This window comes from Syzygium oleosum, unplaced genomic scaffold (genome assembly GCF_021117445.2).
Source record: "Syzygium oleosum isolate NSW1041296 unplaced genomic scaffold, Sole_v2.1 Sole_v2.38, whole genome shotgun sequence".
Classification (NCBI taxonomy): domain Eukaryota; kingdom Viridiplantae; phylum Streptophyta; class Magnoliopsida; order Myrtales; family Myrtaceae; genus Syzygium; species Syzygium oleosum.
Genome location: NW_026607522.1, coordinates 2,451,742 through 2,466,025, shown reverse-complemented (window position 1 = coordinate 2,466,025; position 14,284 = coordinate 2,451,742). Strand labels below are relative to the sequence as shown.

General features: G+C 38.7%; 1 pseudogene; it reads right to left on the bottom strand.

The window, feature by feature from the left end:
• Positions 1-1,923: 1,923 nt before the first annotated feature.
• On the bottom strand, positions 1,924-4,968 carry LOC130135860 (3-dehydrosphinganine reductase TSC10A-like; annotated as a pseudogene).
• Between the last annotated feature and the right edge of the window lie 9,316 nt (positions 4,969-14,284).

Sequence of the window (14,284 nt, the reverse complement as noted above, 5' to 3'; positions counted from 1 at the left end):
ATTCCGGAGTCTTTTGCATATATTTATAAAAGGGGAGTTCACTCTCTAGCAAATAAGCCGTGACAAAGGTCTTCATAATATGATATCATTCACATGCAAATTATCATAACATAACAATTGCTATGTATATTTCAATAACCACATATGCAAATAATATCATGCTGACCTCTAAGCAATTTTCGTTCAATAACAGAAATCAAATATTCATTTATCATCATTTGCAAACCCACAAACTTTTATATATAAAACACTTGTCACTCGGTATACAATGTCATCACGTGTAAATCAATACTACGTAACAATTGCCTTTTAATTATAGTGCAAATAATATCACACTAATCTCTTGGCATTTCTTATATTAATAGTGAAAACCAAGCATCAATTTACTATCATTTGCAATCTGCCAACTCTTATTCATAAAGTAATTCAACCCAAGAGCCCACAACATATTTACATCAGATGAGTTTATAATTATTCTGAAGTTGCCAGTAAAAGTAAAATGTATGTCAAGCTACAAGATCCAATACACAAAAACATTTTCACACTCAATAAATATTGCACCTAAAACGTTTAGAATTTGATCACCAATAATATATCAAGACTATATTCACTCTTATCATCACATTCACATCAATTTTATAAAATTTCAGCTTATAAAATTACAAAATCAACCCAACCGAATTTCTCATTTCAAAATTTCACCCTTTATCTCAATTATCTCTTAATCGAGCTCTACTAGTCAAATCAATTAGCTAAGGCCATTCATTTTCTATTTGATCCGTATGACTATCTTGTTGACACTGTAGATAACTCTCATATTTTGTATTATACCAAGACAACCATCGTTTCAAAATATTTATTCAATTAAGTCCAAAGTTTGACTAGTTGGACAAATTATATTGATTAGGCAATTAATGGTAAAGCTAATTAAGATCCCATCATGATGAACATCCTTAACATGTATATAGCCTGAAAATTTTCCAGTTTTGGAAAATGAGATCTCAAACTTTTTTAAATTACAAATTAGCTCCAATTCCACAATACTTAAATTTTTGACCTGATTTCATTTGTTTTAATTAATCTATTTCAATCACTAACTAATACTTATTTTAATTAATTAAAACACTGTTCACAGAAGATTTACATGCTGTGAATTTCTATTTTTGCCTTTGTATTACACAAAATTACTATTTTAGCCCTTTTACGTGCATAGTTTCTTCTCTCTAACACTTTTGCTCATCAAAATCATTCAAAATCCCCTTGAAATCGCTCCACCGTGTTTTTATCCATGTAAACTAGCCATGATTTATAGATGACTCATAGCATATTCTAATGGCGTAACAAACATAATGAACTTTTCATGTGATGTTAGTAACAAATTCATAACATGAGAGTTTTAAATTTGTTACAAGTGTAATACATAATGAACTTTGACTATACCAAATGTTACAAATCGAAATATGAATGGTCATTAGTCGAACATGATACTATCAAATTTCAAACATCTTGACTGATCCAGATCTATAAAAACCATAGTTCTCTCTCTTGTAAGATCTACATCAGGATGGCATGGACTATTGACAAGCTAATTTCCAGGAAAAATATAATTAATTCTAGATTACATCACATGATAGGGTTACTAGGATTTAGGCTTTTCAGGCACATCAAGAAGTCTCAGCTCTCAAGTAAGATATCTAATGTTCGAGGGAACTTAATACAAGAGGACCAAACTGATGAGATTGAGACAAATTTTCTGGCTGATTTGCTTCATGACTTAAGCAAATGGCAGCCAAAAACTTCAGAAAACAACTTTGACAATTTATTTTAGGATGAAAAAGCATATTATCTAGCCATCCCGCTACAGAAATGGCAGCTTTCTCTCTAGCAAGAAATCCAAGGCATACGAATTGAAACAACCGAGCATATGAAATCATCTTCTTTTTACAACTTCTCATTATGTTCCAAAATGACAAGGGTATCTCAGGCAATACAGAGATCAAATAAAAGCATCATATGTAAAGTCATCGTGTCATGTAACAAAACTCAAAGCAACGACAGCAACAATAGATGACAAAACAACCCGGCATTGAGGAAGTCCGCTGCAGAAAACTTACGGGTCACTGCTTACTTTGCGCATGCCACTTTTCTATACTGCTATACCAGTTCCACTGAAAGAACAGACCAGCAAGACGGAGAATACCGGCACCAAACACCTCCACGAATGCCATGATGTACGATCTTTGAGGAGACAACCCAGCAGTCGCAATTGCTAGCAAGTAGCCCTCAAAATTGCAAGGTACAATAAAACTGCCAGATTTAATTCCATTTAACGTCTTCTCTGCAACTTCATCCGCTTTCATTCGACCAGAAGAACCAGCTATTATGCTTGATAGCTGAGGTCTTCTCTTATTTTCTGCAGTCAGGAAGTGATGTATCAATAATTGCCCATAAACAAGAAAAAGCATGGACTAATCCAAAGAGCATAAGTAAGAAAAAGAATAATTTGCTGGCATGTCCTCAGCATTTACGTCTTGAAAGCACTCATAGCACTGAAGCATATGGACATAAGTTGGTCAGTCATACAAACATAGATACATTGTAGGGTACTAATATATGGGTCCGAGCTGTTGTCATTGAAGCTGCGGGATACATTATAACAAACTGTGATAGCGAGAGATGATGTCTATTCAAAGATGCCCAAATAAACAATAGATGACAATGCATTCCTGCAGTTAAGTTAGACAGCATATTTGAAGAGCTGGTAAAGAGAGCATGAGCTAGGAACAAAGTAGATGCAGCTTAATCGAAGTTAGCTGGAATCATGCATGCTAACTCGATTATTCTACAATCTTGCTATGTAGCACCGACACATTCGGACACGCAGTCAACAGGTGTCGGAAATCCCGCACGCGGTCAATGCGCCGGACACGCCGGCGACACGCGAGTCCGGAATCCGACACGCACGGTAAAAAAAAAAAAAAAGCAATAGGGAGAAAGAAGAAAGAAAAGCTTCCTCAGGTTAGATCCCTCGCTCGCCAAAGCCATGAACAAGGACACATAACCTGCATTGTCCTCGATGCTCCCCCTATGGTGAACGTGTCAGACGCCTTGTACTTGCCAATCCCGATCCCTTTCGACAGCGAGTACCTGTTGATCTGGAAGCAGTGGGAGCCATTGATGGTGTCGGTAATCGACGTCGACGAGGAGGAGGGAGAAGACGAAGAAGCCTCGACGAATTCTAGCGGAGAAATGGGGAACGGGGAGGTGGGGGATCTGGGAATCGGTCGAGATTGGAGGAGAGAATTTGCCGGTGGAGGGAGGATCTGGAAATCTCGGGTTTGGGATTGAGGAGGGAATTTACGATTTCGGGAAAGGCATGGGTAGGGTTTCGTCTAACTGTGGGGGGGAGGAAAGGTAATGAAACAACTGCTTTGGATTGACAAGGTTAAGGCTTATATTTGTAATCTTTTGTGGGAAAAAAACGAAAATGGTCAAGAGAAAAATATATATGGCCAAAGGAACTTTACTATATCACAAGGCATAACAAAATATGTCATGAATAATTTATCAAATTAATTTGATTCTTTTATTTATTTGTATATTTGAATCAAATTAATTTGATTGAAATAATCGTAAAAATGATAATTTATCATGTATATATAAAAAATATACATTTAATATATAACGTGTCCCAATGTGTCAGAATTCTCTATTTTTTGAAAAATGACGTGTCGGCGTGTCGGGTCATGTGTCGGTATCGGTGCTACATAGCAATCTTGTGCGGGAGAAACAACTATATGCTTCTTATCATCCTATCAAGATTGATGAAACCAGCAGAAAGCCCGGGATTGCAGAGAAGCAATTAATGTGAAGAAATAAAAGAACTCTAAAGATTGGAAAGCAGGTGATTTGCTTCTCCTTCGATCCTTTATGCAAGTTCCTACTGAATCAAGTGTCATTACACATCTAAATTTTACCCAATTCAGATTATCTTGTTCCGTTACAGTCGGATAACTACACAGATTCCAAAAGCAATATATAGTAAAGCATTTGATCCTCACAATCGCAAAGCAGTACAACTAAAAACTCTACCCGGGCAATCTGTTAGAGGCGAATTCACAATGATATACCTTCCGCTAATCCAGGAGTATCGGTATCCGGTGGGAAAACAAGCGAAACATGAATGTCATCGGCGATGATCTCTTGCTGCAGTGCTTCCGCTAATCCTCGGAGCCCGAATTTGCTTGCGCAGTAAGCAGTGTAACCGTAGATCCCCACCTACAGAAATCACCAATCGCCAATTCCATCAAAAAAGCATAGAGACAATGCAAAACTAGAGTGCTCTCACGTTGAGCCATAACAGTAACTACCTGACCGGCCTGAGAGGACATGAGGACAATGGAAGCCGACCTACGATCAGCCCTAGCTTTCATCGCCGGCAAAAATACCTTGATCATGTTGAAGCTGCCGATCAGATTGACGTCTATCATGAACCTGACCTCGTCCAACTCCTGCTTGTCCAGTTCCGCGGGGACGTACACCCCCTGGTTCACCACCAGCACGTCGACCGACCCGGCCTCCTCCGCGGCGCGCCTCACGGTGTCGAAGTCGCGGACGTCGGCGGAGAAGGTCGCGACGTCGATCCCCGTGGCGAGCCGGATCACCTGCCTGGCCTCCTCCAGCTTGGCCTGGGACTGGCGAGGATCGAGACGCGGGCGCTCTCGGCCGCAGCACGGTGGGCGAGGGCGAGGCCGATGCCTCTGGAGCCGCCGGTGATGAAGACGTGGCAGTTCTTGAGGGGTATCTTGACGGGGCGGGGGCGGACGATGATGGAGAGGAGGAGGAGGAGGAGGAGGGAGAGAGGGAGGAGGAGGATGACGAGGAGGGAGAGGAGGGAGAGCGCCGCCATTGGGAGCGTCGCCGGGGGAGTCCACCAATTCGAGAGTTTTTGTGCGACAAGTTCGTAAGGGAGGATCAATTCGGGAGGGGAAATCGAGGCATGGGGACCCACCCACTGGTTTATCTTCTATAACGTGTGTAACTAGCGTATTGAAAATAACAGCATTTCCTTATCAAATATAATGCGACAGTCCACCTCGAACGAATAAATAATTTATTTCCACTTTTTCTATGAATAACTAATTTATCCTTAATTGTACTGATAATTTAACCTTGACTAATATACACCAAAATCTTTTGTATAGAAATACGTCTCTACTTTTGCTGCATACTTTGATTCAATCCTCAAAAGAGATCTTCGGAAGCAGTAATTTAAACGCTCGTGAGCTCCAAACTCGACCAATCTAAGTTATTTTGGAGTGAGCCTAACCTTAGTAAATCAAAGCTCTAGGTTCAAAGTATGAGATCTACTCACCACAAAACCATAAAGCACAATCATACTAGCAATCAGCAATCATATATCATTCCGAGTTACTATAATTCAGAAACTACCAATCGGTCATTTATTCAAGGTATATCTTAGTTATTTACATATTCATAATAGAATAGTAAAATCACTCAAGGAACGAAACATATATTCTACATAATTTAAGTACTTGTAATCTAATCCCAATCTAATGTGATAACTAATTCGCCTATTGTAAGAACGCATCATGATGTAGATTCACACGCATATCAAGAATCCACATACTCACAAAGGCAATTGCAGGCACCAACCAACCATGTCAATTTTCCTTCAACACTTTCCTACTACAGTAGTAAGGAGATGAACATATTCAAAACAACGAGTGTTCACATACACTTTTTGTTTACATCAAAAAATAACCAACTTTTCGTTATTATAGACATGTGAAAGACTTAGTCGACGAGAGCAGAGTTTGATTATTTATGAACAAAATTATCAATAATTTGAAGGGAATCGACAGCACATTAGTGAAGTTATCGATGACACACAACGTGAAGATATCGACGAGAACGTTAAAGTTGATAGACAAAATCATCAACATGGATGGTAAGCAATCGACAAGAAGATAACCGCTGGTTAGTTATTTTGCTGCAATTTTAGGATTGTTGTAACTTTTCGTAACCACTGGGAAGTTATTTCTTTCTCAGTAACTGTTTGTAACCTATGTTAGTAACCTTCATTGGTAATCGCCGATTGTAGGATTTAAAAAGCCACATCGTACTCTTCAAAATCCCCTGCACAAACAAACAAATCCTGCTATCTTTCAATTATCTTTCGATTCCTGTATCATAGTTAGAGCTGTAGTTTTCAAATTCTCTCTGTCGATTAAATTCCGGTGTTGTATCTTTATGTCCTTTGACTTTGTGTTGATTAAATTACGGCATAGTTTGTGTACTTTCTGTTCCATTTGAAAAGAAATTATCGATTTCCTTTTACATATGTGATATTTCCTATCCAGAGTCATCACGGCCTGTCTCCTCTCATAAAAAATGAAAGAACAACTTTGGATAAAAGTTATTTCATTATGGATGCAAATTCTAGCGAAACATCTTTTTGGCATACCTGATGGGACCGGTATGGTCAATTTGAGGAAGTACAATGTCTAGAACAATGAATCATGTAGAGCCTGATCATGCTGTGGTAATAACCCCAGTGATATGGCTATACATCCATGACCTCAACCTCTACACCAGCAGAGCCAAGCCAAGGGGCGCAATGTTCAAATCGTGCTGCACTTTATGAAGGAGCAGTTGAGGGTGTTAGCACCAAACCCCACTTTGGAGGCTACCATGAAGAGGCTATTCTAGGAACAACAGAATAAGATGGCGAATCACATAGCAAGACACCTCTCTAATGTGATCAAGCCCGAGACATCGAATAAGTTCATACCAATCCAACCCTACGTAGCAATTTCTAGGTATGTTCTGCGAATTTTTAGTCAATTGAACGGTGTAATAATTTATGCCAAGTAATCCCACCACCAGTCAGCATTTTACAAAGTCCTCAAAATCCCATTTACCTTGAACCTAGGGGCAGGAAGGGAAAATTTATCAACTTGCGAATCCTAATCAAGTGGCCGAACTCGTATTGCAAGAATTAAGTGTAGATAGAGAAATGGTCAAGCCAATATATAGAAAGCCACATCGTGATTCGGTTGACACTATGTCTTACCCAAGAGAATTCAAAACTTTGGTTGATTCATTTCCCAATGTGGAGTGGCAGTAACGAATGAATTCTTGAGACTTAGGTTATTCCATTTGCTTTATAAAAACTGCATTTACTTGGTATGTAAATTTATCTCCTCACTCAGTCTATGTTTGAGCTGAGATAGAAAGACAATTCCATTCTTAACTTTATAGAACGTTGATTTTGGCTAGAATATATCAATACGATTATGAGTCAGTCGATCCGTTTGTTGTTCGATTCAAGATGGCTAGAAATAAATACCTTACTTCACTCTTAGAGAAAGAATTCACAAATTTGCCTTTTGGCGGATTGAAATTCAATCATATAGAAAAATTCGAACACCAAATTTTATGGATTTAGTCCAATTGGCAATGATAGTATCTAAGTATGAGCAACTACTTAAGGACAAAGATAGAGGGCCACATGAAGACTTCACATAAAATGTGCCTTTCGTGGAAAAATATAAGCCAGATAATGAATTCGGCCAAGACAAAATTTGGCAAGGAAAAATCAAATTTGTCGAGGACAAGGGGCACATGATGACTCTTGATTATCTAATTTAAAATAATCGATTGATCAATGAATTATTCAATTCTTTTAAAATGGGCATTTGTTTATATCAAAAAATGATCAACTTTTGATGTGATAAACTTATTCGATAAGAACAGAATTTGGTCATTTATGAATAGAATTATTGATAACTTAAAGATAATCGACAACTCGTCAGCGAAGTTATCGATGAGAACTTGAAGTTGATCGACGAAGTCATTGACATCGACAACAAGCAGTCAACTAGAGGACACTCACTGGTTGGTTATTTTAACTTATGTTAGTAACATCTGTTTGTAATCTCCGTTGGTAACCGTCAATTGTTAGCTTTAAATAGCCACATCGTACTCTTTGTAAATCCCCTCACACAAACAAACAAATCCTCTTATCTTTCAATAATATTTCAATTCATGTATTGAAGTCATAGCTATAGTTTTCAGATCCTCGCCGTTGAATAAATTCCGACGTTACATCTTTATATTCTCTGACTTAGTAGTTGATTAAATTCCAACAAAGCTTTTGTATTTTCGGTTCTTTTTGAAGTGAAATCATTTATCTCCTTATGTACCTGTGATATTTCCTATTCAGAGTCACCACAAAACCTGTCTCCTCTTATAAAAAACTAAAGAATGACTTTCGGTGAAAAGTATTTCGTCATGGACGCAAATTCTGGCGAAACACTTTCAAAACACATTATTTAAGTTTGTTCAAGATAATGGGCATAAGGACACTAGAAAGTGCCAAAAGTTTTGTGCGGCACTCACTTTAGTGTCAAAAGCTTTTGTAGACTCATTTAAGTGCCAAATCAGAAAAAAAAAAGATCACTTAAGTGCCATCGGCGACAAATTTTGATAAAAAATGTTACGTTACTTTTATAATGAAATGTTTAATTTGATATGGCATTTTAATATTTAAAACGAGTCCAACGTGGACTTTTGAGGTGACTTGCCTAAATGGCATTGCATGAAGCCCAGCCCAAACGACGTCACACGAAGCTTCTCTCAATTTGCGAAGCTTCGTTTAACACTTGCATTTTGTCCTCTCTCCCTCTCACCATCGTTGATAGTTTAAAGTCATGGTCGACGTTGCTCGGTTGCTGTTGCTTGCTCGCTCGCATGCCATCTCTCTCGCTCTCATTCAGTGACTCACCCGAGGTTTGTCATCCTCTCTTACTCGCTCAATTTGCCGAAAAAATTAGGGCTCAAAAGGGAAAAATTGAGGCTCAAAGCGAAAAATTAGGGCTTGGTTATTGGTGTGATTGTTGGGACGTCGGTGCTAGAGGAGGAATCTTGCAACATGTTAAATGTGAGTGATTTATTTTGTTTGGTGAGATGCGTTGTTGTTTTCTGTCCACTAAACAACAATGGCTGAGTCATTGTTTATTCAATTTGGTTCGGCATGGGGCACACTACTGCACCCATCACTATTTGCTGTGGTGGGGAATTTGTTATTGGCATCGATAAGTGGGAATATGTTAGTAGAAATGTTGATACTATCCTTGTTCATATAAGTAGACTGTCATATATTTGTTTCGTGAGGGTTATAGTGCAATAGTGATGATGCAAAATATAAAATTTTCAGAGTTCCTGGGAAGAACTTGATGGACGGTTTGAGATACTTCCATGATGATAATGGTTAACAAAATCCCTTAATACCATTATCTTTATGGTGAGGAAGTTCAAGTGTATGTTGAGTATTATATGATAAATATGATGAACATGATGAGAACACTTAAGGGGGAGATGGTATTGAATGGAGTACTTAGGTTGGGGAGGGATCTATTTTATTTGAAGGAGAACAGGAGAGAGAGGCAAGGCATACAACTCACGTGTTAGAGAGAGTTTAGCAAACGGGGACATGTCCCAAGGTCTCTATTGGAGATATAGGTCATGAGGAATTGACTAGATTAAATTGGGAAGTTGCTCTATCTAGTGAATCAGTTGATGAAGCTTTGCCAAATGCAAATTGCCCAAATGATGATGACGATAAAGAACTTGCACAGTCAAGGCAAAAGCACAGAAAATTTCAGAAAAATAAATTTACAACACTTGGAGAATTGCATGAATCTGAACCAATAAATGGGGACAAAGGAGCTCTAGTGTTTGATGGTAATGAAACTAAATATGAAGAAAGTGGCAGTGATGATGAGAGTGATATTTTAGAGAATGAGAACAAAGATGATGAAGTAGTTGTACGTAGAAAGAAATGTAAGTATCCTTCTTGTGATCTGACTGTTGCATGTCTTGTGCTATGCGTAGATATGAAATTTGATAATGCCAAGTAGCTGATAGAAACTACTATTAAGTACTAAATTGCTCAACAAAGCAGTGTTGAATTTATTAGAAATATCAAAGAATTTGTAGAGCAAAGTGTTCACAACCAAATTGCTCATGGAAGATAAATGGCGCATTGTGTAAGAAGAGCGGCCCATTCCAGTTAAGATCATTGTGGTAGGAACATACTTATTCCATTGTATTTGACAATAAAAGGGTAACTAGTGTGTAATTGTCGAAGCACTTCTTCAACACTATCAAGGCTATGCTTGAGATCAAGAGTCTTCAATTGAAATAGTTAGTGAAGCATAAGGGTTAATATGTCTAGGAATCAATGCAAAAGAGTCAAGCAAAAGGTAATGAGTCACTTATGGGTAGGCATAAGGAAGAATATGCATAAACTTGGGATTGTAGTGTCGAATGTAGGCTTCAAAACCCATCAAGTAGAGTATACAAAGAGATTGTGGAGAGGCCATTGTTTGATTGTAAGACTAATATTGATAGGATTTATATTTGCTTTGATGCATGAAGATAGGGATTTTTGGCTAGCAGTAAAAGAGTGATATGGTTAGATGGATGTTTTTTTTTTAAACAGTTGGGAGAGATGTAAATAAGTAGATGTTCCCAATAGCTTGGGCTGTTGTGAAGGTGGAGAAGAAGGACACTTGGTCCTGGTTCCTTAAAAATGTATTGGCTAACATTAACATAACTAATGGGGGAGGTTGGACATTCATGAGTAACCAGCAAATGGTATTGTCAATTGTTGTCTTTTCAATATTATTCACATATTATAGCTTACAAGTATGTGTGCAGAGCACATATATGCAAATTGCGCAAAGATCATAAAGCGGATAAACTACAAAATCAATTTTGGCTTGTAGCAAAGAGCACAAACATTGCAAATTTTAGAACTCACAAATAGGGGTTGTTTGAATTGACAGAGAAAGGTTTTGAAGCACTATTCTATATTGAACCTAAGCATTGGTGAAGAGCCTTATTTGGTGAACTATTCAAGTGCAATATCATTGACAATAACCTCAGTGAAGCATTCAATGGCAGAATCATAGAGATCAGGTGTAAACCAATCATCAGCATGCTTGAAGATATACAAGTTATAGTCATGAATAAGTTGCAAAGACAAAGACATAAGGTTGCAAAGTGGATTAGACAGTGTAGACCTAGGATTGCCAAGAGATTGGACAACAATGTGGTTGCCCATATGTTCTATCACCCAATTTGGAGTGGAGGTGATGGATATCATATCATGAACAATGTTGATAAGTATATAGTTCAACTGGAGAGAAGAAAGTGTTCATGTCAAGCATGGTAACCAATCGGAATTCTCTATGCACATGCCATTTATGCCATCTAGCTAAAGCAACAAAATCCTAAGGATTACCTAGAAGATTGACACAAGAGAAGCGCATATCTTGCTTCGTACCAATTCATATCATAACCTGTTAGAAGTAAAAAATTCTGGGACCCAACAAATCATGTATCCATTCACCCTTTACCATTAAAGAAGCAAGTAGGAAGGCCAAAAAGGAAACAGAAAATGCAGGTTGGGGAGATCACAAGTAAATGGATGAGCATGACTGGTGCAAAAATGAAATGCCCGTATTGCGGTAAGGAAAGACACAATAAAGCTAGTTGTAAATTGAAGAAGCAACAGTAACAACAATAGATCACATAATGCAATGAAGAGCCATTTGCAGAGTCTGATATAGGCCAAGTGAAGGGCACTGAAGGTTATGATATAGGGCTAGTTGAAGGCCCAGCTAAGGGCCTAATGTAGGGCTAGGTGCAGGGTCAATCCTTAAGTCGACTATTGCATAAATGAAAAGAAAAAATCAAGTAAATTATACAGTTTGTGTTGCTATTGTTTTATGTCCATATGTTAGCAAAGTTTAAGTTTGTTATATCTTTCTCAGATGAGAAGGCGACCATCTGAATAGGTTTATGAAAGTGAGGCACCACAACCAAAAAGTGGGGATATTGGCAGAAGGATAACACAATATGATTATGGATTTTTACAGACTTTAATATTGGAATGACCATTTTGAATTTAAGTTTTGTAGATCTTATGTATTTAATTTATGATATTTGATTTTATTGACAATGTGGATATATTGTTGTAGCCTAAGAGAAATTGTGAGGTGCTGATCTTTCAAGGTGGCCCAAGTCAAGAGTCGAGGAATGCACACAAACGAAGAACCCAAAGACAAGCCCAAACAAACCAACAAAGGGCAAGTGGAGCATAATCCAGTAAAAAGCAAAAAAAATGCTACTCCAAAATAGACGACACAAGTGACAAGTCCAAAGACAAGAGAGGTAGCTCCAAAATAGCCACCAACAAATAAGCCAACATCAGTTCCAATCTCAACCAACTGATCTTAGCACCAACAATGACTCTAATATCACTACCATAGAGCCAATATCATTTACGGATGACTCCCATCAAATGACCTTAAGTTCTCCTAGAAAGAGAATGGCTATTGGTAAGAAGTAGATAGCTGGGACAGGAAGGTAGTTCAAGTACCTAGAGGTTTAGTTCTAATTAGAAAGAGTGCAAACCAACATTTCTAGTCTAAAACAATATAATGAATAGATTTTTGAAACAAGTCATATCAGAGAATTGTTATTTTCACACGGACTGAAATGGCAACTATTAGGAAATAAGTTAATGAGGGTAGAATAGTCATATTATGTTTATAGGATTACTTATATATACATATATCAACACCTTTGTTTAACCTCCTTTCTACTCCTTTCTAACTTATATATATATATAATCCTTTTGAATAGAGTAATATGATATATTTTTTTCTCCTCAAACATAGAGCTAGATTAGAAAACCCTAATTCCTCAGTCCCACCACTATAGCCACTGACCCCACCATCACTTGTCCGTCATCGGGATCTACTAAAGGATTAGTGCCCAGCATTGGTGTGCTGAAGGTCAGTCCAAATAGTTGACTGAAGGTCATTCGAATTCTTTCAATCGAATCCTAATTCAATTGATAGGTTTTTCAAAAAAAAAATTCTAGCAAGTAGCGCATAATGCTATCTAAGGTTTTCCAGTAAGCAGTGAAGAATGTTGTCACACCCCGAATCCCACGGCATGCGACAACCCTACTGAGGTCAAATTTAGTACGACGTCCCAGGATGCATCGCCGACCCAAAACCCAAAACCCAAAACGAAGATCAATGCACATGCGGAAGCAACATCACACCCGTACATAAATAAAACAACGTGACCAAGGATAGCAATAAATACAACTTGCATTAATAACAGGGATTTACAATATCCATTACAAACAGAACTATACATATAAATCAAAACGGGTCAGCAGCCACTAACGTCAAAAAGGGGTATGTGGCTCGGGTGGTCAGGGTACTAAAACTAGGAAGGGCTCCTATCCAAAAAGTGTTGGCTCAACCTAACTATGGTCAAGGATAAACCCTAGGGTAACCAGTAAGGGTCGGATCCCGATGACTCGGACGATTCGTCGGACGACTCAGACACGAAGTCCATAGAATCCGGCTCGGGCTCAGCTTCCACTGGCTCCTCCTCGAACTCGTTCTCCGGCTCAGGCTCCAGTTCCATCGGTTCTGGCTCGTGATCTGACTCCCACTCCATCGGCTCCTCCTCGGGGTCGGAATCCATCGCGAAGATGATTGTCCGGGGATCAGAATCCTCCTTGGACACGGCCTCAGGGCTGGCTACCTCTCCATTGATATCCTGCAGGTCCCATTGGCTTACCCCGACGATTGGGACATCAAAGGTCCTAAGGGGTCCATAAACCCCGAACAGGTCCTGAAAGCACCAACCCAAATACTGATGAGCCTCGAACTGTGGCTCACCCACGTTGACCCAAACGGTAGTGAAATGTCTAACATAAGTCTCCCCGTTCCCTACGGGGTACTCGATCACCAATCGATCTATGCGGTGCGGGATCCCAAAACGAATCGGTACCCCTGCCATCTCAAGGTCGGGGGTATGAAAAGTTGGGGTTTAAATAACAGTGAGAATAAATCTCAACGAGTAGGCCCCCTAAACCTAAACTAGGCTAACATTCACCTTCGGACAAGTATTAACCAACCAAGCAATCAAACAATCACATGACTTAGGCCCTCGGCCCAAATCCAACATATAACTGACCCTGCAGGTTAGGCACATAATAATAATAATAATGGCAAATAACCCAATCATTACGCATGCACAATATCACTTGGCCATTACGCATGACATGCACATGCTTGCACTCGTGAATGTACCCTTCGCACACGTGTCAATGCTATGCTCATACTTGCACACTTGCACACTTTCCATTTATCACCAACTCGCGTTA